Below are 8,083 nucleotides of genomic sequence, written 5' to 3'. Positions count from 1 at the left end.
TTCCTCCCTCCTCCTTGTAACAACCTTTTATGTACTTGAAAACTGTTATTGTGTCCCCTCTCAGTCTTCTTTTCTCCAGACTTAAACAAACCCAGTTTTTTAAAATCTTCCCTCCTAGGTCATGTTTTCTAGACCTTTAATCATTCTTGTTGCTTTTTCTCTGTACTTTCTCCAATTTATCCACATCTTTCCTGAAATATGGTGCCCAGAACTGGACTCAGTACTCCAGTTGAGGCCTAATCAGCACAGAGTAGAGCAGAAAAATTACTTCTTGTGTCTTGCTTACAACTCTCCTGCTAATACATCCCAGAATCATGTTTGCTTTTTTTTGTAACAGTGTTACACTGTTCATTCATATTTAACTTGTGATCCATTAGGACCCCCAGATCCCTTTCTGCAGTCTTCCTTCCTCGGCAGTCATTTCCCATTTTGTATGTGTGTACTGCAACTGTTTGGGGAAGTCCATGATATAGGAGCTGATGCGTCAACTCATGGTGTTGGAGACCATCAGGTGGTCAAGGTACATCTACACAGAACACATCCCCAGACATTGGCAATACCAGGCGGGATGAGCTGGAGTGCCAATGAGATGATCAGTCAGGAAAGTAAGTGAAATACTTTCCTCATGGATTGTATTTTCTAAATGGACACCTATCCTAAATTCTCAATTATTGAGGGACAGTCTTCACTCGTTGATATATTTTGCTTTCCACCACCAACTCCTTGTATAACTTTTTTAAGGAGTAATGTACCCGAATGCATGGATGCTAAATTTCTAAATTGGTCTGTGAGTATATAAATCTCCTCTCTGTATTTTCCACTTTATGCATCTGATGAAGTGAGCTGTAGCTCACGAAAGCTTATGCTCAAATAAATTAGTTAGTCTCTAAGGTGCCACAAGTACTCCTTTTCTGTTTGCGAATACAGACTAACACGACTGCTACTCTGAAATTTCTAAATTGTATTCTTAAATTCATTCACCTAAATTTGGGTTATTGCTGATTATGCACTACATGTATCTTATGACTTTAAAACCAAACTTGTGGATAATCTAAGCACTATACCCAGATGTACAGACACTCTTTTCCCAACCTATGTATTATATATATTTTTTAACATTAGCTTTAATAAAATTTTTAAATCTGAAAAAAATTAGCAAAGATATAGCAAAGAAACTCTGAAAAGATGGGGGTGTGAGAGAGTCTCGAAGACTAGAGACATAATTCATCATTGGCCTACACCTTATGTGGTCACTTATGTATCCAGCACAAACTGGGTATAACATGGCAATTTAGAATGGTAGCATTTTGCACCCACTTCACACTCACTCTGCTGCCATGGTACCTTTCCCAGTCTTTTACACTAGAGCAAAGAATCATGCTAAAGAGGTGGCTACCTAGGGGTGTGTTGTTTGTTGTGCAAAGAGGGAAGTTTTTAAGTGGAAGGAGGATGAAGTATTGCGTTATGAACAGAAACAACTGTTTGTGTTTGTCTTTTGAAGTGGTATTTGAATACATACACTCCTGGTAGACACTATGTTGCACAAGAATCTTATTTACAAGCTTTCTCTAAAGATAAAAATTATGTAGATTTGCAAAATGTCCACAAAAATTAGTGGAATTTAGTTGTAACTAAAGACTTCCTTAATCATTGAAGCCATATTGCATACTGCATTTCTTTATACTGCATTTCATACTGCATTTTTCACCATGTTAGGTGAAAAAAAAAACAGTTGATTCTGACTGCTGTCATGGGATTGGAAATGATCCACAGAAACACATGACACAACTCTTTAAATTGCTTCTTAGAGGTCAATCATCAAAACCAAAACTGCATGTTTAAGTTTTGGAGAGAAGGATGGGTGGTTCTAGGTGAAAAAGAAGAAATGCAAGGTCTATATTTTGGTCAGGTACTATTTGAAATGACTGTAGCCGAAGGAAAATGAAAATACACACACAATGTTTATCTTATTTTTTCCTGACTATTCTCCATGTCAACTATATTACTTCGTATGAAAAGATATGTGATTCTCCAAGTACACCCTGTTAAAGACAGTGGGCCAGAACTTCAGGTGGGCACACCTGAGAAGGAGGAACCCTAGGTAGCTTTCCCTTTGCCACTCTTCTGAGGCAGCCTCAGGGGAGTCAGGGCTGGTCCAACTTACACCAGCTGGATGCTTGCCCGGTGTCACTGGAAAGCGTGTTTCAACCGCAAGTCTTCTTGCACCCATGACACTTCTGAACACAGAATAAGCCAGCCAGTGGCCAGAAATGTATGGAGTAGAGCCAGCTGCATTGGCTTCATGCTACTCAGATATTAGCCTTTGCAAAGGAAATTCTCTGATTCCCTATTAGAACTAGGGCATTGTGCTGGGGTGCTCATCACACACTAGCCTGGAAAGGGTTAATGAGGATGAGACAGGGCAATTAAGCAGCCCACAGCTGAAGGGAATTAAGTGGCCTAAGTAACCCCCTGATTAATGAGCCTAGCTGAGAAGGAACAGGCAAAGCTAATATAAAGCCAGGAAGTTAGCAGCACTGGGGAAAGCTTGCAATTGCTCCTAGGGGATTAGAGAGGGAAAGCTGAGGGGAGAGTAGAAATCCTGGGGATCCAGGCCCTGAGGAACATTTACCCAGAAAAGTGGAGGAGCAGAAGTCTGAGAGAGGCAACATAGAAAATGGCAGCAAGGTGGCACATTGCAGATCTTGACCATGGATTAGAGAGTCTCTAAGCTAAGAGTGGTCCTGGGTTTCACTACTTGCCACTCGGGCAATGGATTTGAAGACTGCCTGGGATGGATTGTTCTGTGGAACTTTGATAGCCTGGAAGCAGTGAAAACACAAAGTGACCTGGCTGGAGGGACAAGCCATGAAGAGAAGTATCCTGAGTTGTAGAGGGAGGCTGCTGGGTGTGTGAATGAGTGACAGAAGGGAGCATTGGACCTGGAAGGAGCTAATTCCCAGAGCAGTCAGGAGGAGGCGCACTAGAGGTGAGTGTTCCCTGGAACAGGCCTGCTCTATCCCCTTTGCACTGCTAGAGCTAGCCCATGGATTCTACTTTATAGTGTAAAAGCTTCATGTAACTTTATGCCTCGGGTGCCTTTGACCTGCGCATAACTTCCATGGTCTGTTCACTTTGTGTGGTGAGTATTATGCACTTTGGAGCATAGTTGGCTTAATTCTGCTCTTTGCTCTGCCAATTCAAAGAGAGGCTTTCCTTACCATAGAGAAACAAGCTTTCCTGGGTTTGATTTTAAGTGGATTAACTGTATCTGTATAATGTTGTTTAATTAGAAATCCTACTTTCCCTCTGAATGTAATGTGGGCATATCTTACAAGACCAACAAAATGGGCTAATTTTTCAAATATTTCATGAGTTCATTGTGCCCTTTGATTCGAGCAGGTTGGTGCTACAGAATTATTCTTATGTAACTGAATAAAGAAGCAGGTTAATAACAAGTAACACTTAACATTTCATATAGAACTGCTTTAATGCCTTATTTTGGGTGGATGAGGGGAAAGGAATGGAGCTCAACTGCCAGGTTTTGCATTATGCCCTTGTCTCTAAATTAGAATTGCAGGAAAGGGAGGAGAAAAAGAGAGCATTAGAATACATGGGACTGTATCTGATCTCACTTAAAGTAGTGCAAAACCTGTTCTCCAATGACTTCAGTTGCTGTTCCAGATTTACAGCAGTTTGAGAGAGCAAATTCAGGCATTCTATTTTCAAACTAATCTGTTACCTGAGTCTTTGTATGTGGGATGGGAATGGACAAAAGAGGAGAAATATTTTTAGGATCTTTCTATGAAAAATTGTTTTTGTGGCATTGAAATTGCATCAGGAATATTATTGTAAATGAAGAGTAATAATTTGAGCTTTTCTGTAATGGTCTCAAAGGCTGTAAAAGCAGCAGAGCTTGCTTGTTGAGTGGATTCTTCCCCTCCACCCCCAGGTTTTCCAAGCTCCGTGTAGTATTGTATTTTTCCACCATTATTATTTTTATTATTACTTTGAGTCAAGGTAACCGCTGTAGAGTCTGGCTTCTTTAAACTTTATTACTAGCTTATTCTCATTATAATCTTTCTGAAATTGTAAACTGTTTGGGGTAGGGAGGATCTCCTTGTGTATGTACAGTGCCACCACCATAGGATCCTGATCCATAACTGGATAACTGTGTGGGGTTTTTTTTTGTTTTTAAATTCCCAAATTCTGGAGATTTAATCAGACAGATTGAAAGATGATTTACACTGAAATGTTTAGTTTAGTTTATCACATTTCTTAAACCTGAGAATATTCCAACAAGGGTCAGACTGCCATTAGTAAATCTGATGAGCTGGATTCCGTTTATGTTCTATCTTTTAAATTGATTTTTAAATTTCCAAACTTGAAAGAAAACAAACAACCTCTGCCCCGGCAATTGTTTCTCTTCTGAGGCAAGCAGTATCCAAACATTTTGCTATGATCTATAGTATATTTGAAAGGACACAAGGAGTCTCATCTTACGCGGGGGTTAGGTTCTAAAGTCAGTGCGTAAAGCGAAACTTGCATATTGTCAAAATTACCCTTGAAAATCCCTTAAATCACCCATAAAGTACAGTATACTGTGCATGGTTTTGTGTATACTGTAAAACCCTGTACAGTAATATGTACAATCTGTACAGTAATGTTCAGTATATAATAGAGTACATATGCAAAATATAATTTTACAGTACTGTATTTTTAATTACAGGGGGTCATCAGGGCTTGATGTCGATCCAGGAGACGGAGGTGACTGAGAGCTTGGGTGACAGAGAGCGAGTCGTAGATGAAGTGGTTGGCCCTGGTTCAGCTTGAGAAGTTGATTGAGTAGGCTCATCTACTGCTGGTTGTTTTTCCTTAAAAAAACATGGTGATCGGCAACTGTCGCTGTTGTCTCTTGAGCTGCTCAAACACTTCTTGATATGGTCTCAAATAGTCCGTAATACTATGTCTGATTTTTGAGGCTTTGTTCCACAGAGGGATCGTATTCAGTAATTAAATCATTCAGATGTTTTGCAGGTTGGAACACTTCAGCAAATTTATGACGATTCTAACTTGCTGGCTCTTCCTGGTCGTCGTCGTCATCGTCTTTGTCTTCTGTAGATGATTTTATCAGTTCCTCTAACTCTTTGTTAGTTAATGTTTCTCAATGGCTCTCAATTAATTTTTCAATTTCTTCCTCAAGGATGTCGATGAAGCCATCACCACCCACTTGCCTGGCCACCTGAACAATGCATTTCACTTCTTTGTCAATGGCCGGGAAGTCCTTAAAATCCACACATTCTTTCCATAGGTTTCGCCAACATGCATTGACTGTTTCAGGCTTGATTGCATCCATTGCCTGTTTAATATAAGTGATGCCAACACTCCATCACATTAAGATTGGGATTAGCATCCATAGCACTACGTATCTGTGAGAACATAAGCCTCGTGTATGTGGCCTTGAAACAGCGAATCATGCGTTGGTCAAGAGGATGGAGGTAGTACTGCGGGGGAGAGAGACTACTTCAACATCGTTATGTGCAAACCGGTATGCCTCAGGGTGGCCAGGAGCATTGTCTATGATCAGCAACACTTTAAAATCAAGTCCTTTCTCTTTGAGGTACCGCTTGACCTCCGGAATGAAACACTTTTGGAACCAATCCAGAATTAATGCTGCCATCACCCAAGCCTTTTTATTTGATTGCTGGAACACAGGCAGGAGATTTTTGTTCTTGCCTTTTAGGGCACAGGGATTTGCAGCCCTGTAGAGCAAGCCTGGCTTTATTAAATGCCCAGCCGCATTGCCACAAAACAACACAGTCACGCGGTCTTTAGCTGCTTTAAAGCCAGGGGCTTGTCTTTCTGATCTCGAAATGTAAGTGCGGTTGGGCATTTTTTTCCAGAAGAGCCCATTCTCGTCAGCATTAAAAACTTGTTCCGGAAGATAGCCCTTTTCTTCTATGATTTTTCTTTAATTGTTTGGGGTAGGCTTTTGCTGCCTCTTCATTGGCAGATGCAGCTTCACCAGTAGTCTGCACAACTTTGAGGTTGAAGCGGTTCCTAAAACTGTTAAGCCAACCTTGGCTGGCTTTGAATTCCTTCTCATCAGAAGGCTGTCCCTCTTCAGTGGGAGGTTTGAACAGTGCGTAGAGGCTAAGAGCCTTTTCTCGCAATGTGTTGCCGTTGATGGAAGACATGAACTGTAAACGTGTGTCCAGTCATTAGTGAAGACTGAAAAGGCATTAAACTTAAGTCTTAGCACGCACCTGGCTCATCACCTTAGCAGTTATTAGAGCACTTGATGCCACATTTTGACGAATTTCTCTCTCTCGAATCTTGATGGCACGGATACTAGATTTGTTGTTGCTATATTTACGTGCCATGTTGGAGACTGACATACCATCTCTCAATAAGTCCATCACAGCTAGTTTCTCCTCCAGCGTTGAAACAGATTGCCAGACGAAGTAGCTGGCTTGAGTTTAGGGGCCATGTTGTACAAAAAATATGTCTTTAAACACTAGAATCACACTGAGTGCGGCGAGATGCTCACGCTATGAGAGGCACGCGGGAACTGAGACCGACTGAGGGAACAGCAGATTCATGTCTCCCATTTCATGCTCACTCACGCTCCATTGAGCGGGATCGCCCGCACTATTTACGGGGGGTTGGGTGTGTGTGTATATGTATTTTTTTCTCTTCTCTGAGCGCGTATAGTTGAATTCGTATAAGTTAAATGTGCATATGATGCGACTCACCTGTATGTACTCATCCAATTTCATGTGACTGAAAAAGCTTTGAAGCTCTCGACATCTAGAACTTTAAGTGCCAGATTCTCTCAAGTGTTCAGCACCTGCAATTGGGGGCAGAATTTCAAAAGCACATTGAGCACTGAGCTCTGTTGAAAATCTGCCTCCCGCTGGTCTCTAATCTACTTTTAGCATGTGTATAATTCTGAGGACACAGAATTCATAGAATCATAGAATATCAGGGTTGGAAGGGACCTCAGGAGGTCATCTAGTCCAACCCCCTGCTCAAAGCAGGACCAATCCCCAATTAAATCATCCCAGCCAGGGCTTTGTCAAGCCTGACCTTAAAAACTTCTAAGGAAGGAGATTCTACCACCTCCCTAGGTAATGCATTCCAGTGTTTCACCACCATACTCGTGAAAAAGTTTTTCCTAATATCCAATCTAAACCTCCCCCACTGCAACTTGAGACCATTACTCTTTGTCCTGTCCTCTTCTACCACTGAGAATAGTCTAGAACCATCCTCTCTGGAACCACCTCTCAGGTAGTTGAAAGCAGCTATCAAATCCCCCCTCATTCTTCTCTTCTGCAGACTAAACAATCCCAGTTCCCTCAGCCTCTCCTCATAAGTCATGTGTTCCAGACCCCTAATCATTTTTGTTGCCCTTCGCTGGACTCTTTCCAATTTATCCACATCCTTCTTGTAGTGTGGTGCCCAAAACTGGACACAGTACTCCAGATGAGGCCTCACCAATGTCAAATAGAGGGGGACGATCACATCCCTGGATCTGCTCGCTGTGCCCCTACTTATACATCCCAAAATGCCATTGGCCTTCTTGGCAACAAGGGCACACTGCTGACTCATATCCAGCTTCTCGTCCACTGTCACCCCTAGGTCCTTTTCCGCAGAACTGCTGCCTAGCCATTCGGTCCCTAGTCTGTAGCTGTGCATTGGGTTCTTCCGTCCTAAGTGCAGGACCCTGCACTTATCCTTATTGAACCTCATCAGATTTCTTTTGGCCCAATCCTCCAATTTGTCTAGGTCCCTCTGTATCCTATCCCTGCCCTCCAGCGTATCTACCACTCCTCCCAGTTTAGTATCATCCGCAAATTTGCTGAGAGTGCAATCCACACCATCTTCCAGATCATTTATGAAGATATTGAACAAAACCGACCCCTGGGGCACTCCACTTGACACCAGCTGCCAACTAGACATGGAGCCATTGATCACTACCCGTTGAGCTTCACAATCTAGCCAACTTTCTACCCACCTTATAGTGCATTCATCCAGCCCATACTTCTTTAACTTGCTGACAAGAATACTGTGGGAGACCGTG

Source organism: Lepidochelys kempii, chromosome 6 (assembly GCF_965140285.1).
Source record: "Lepidochelys kempii isolate rLepKem1 chromosome 6, rLepKem1.hap1, whole genome shotgun sequence".
In the NCBI taxonomy this organism is placed as follows: Eukaryota; Metazoa; Chordata; order Testudines; family Cheloniidae; genus Lepidochelys; species Lepidochelys kempii.
Note: the sequence above shows the minus strand (reverse complement) of the source record.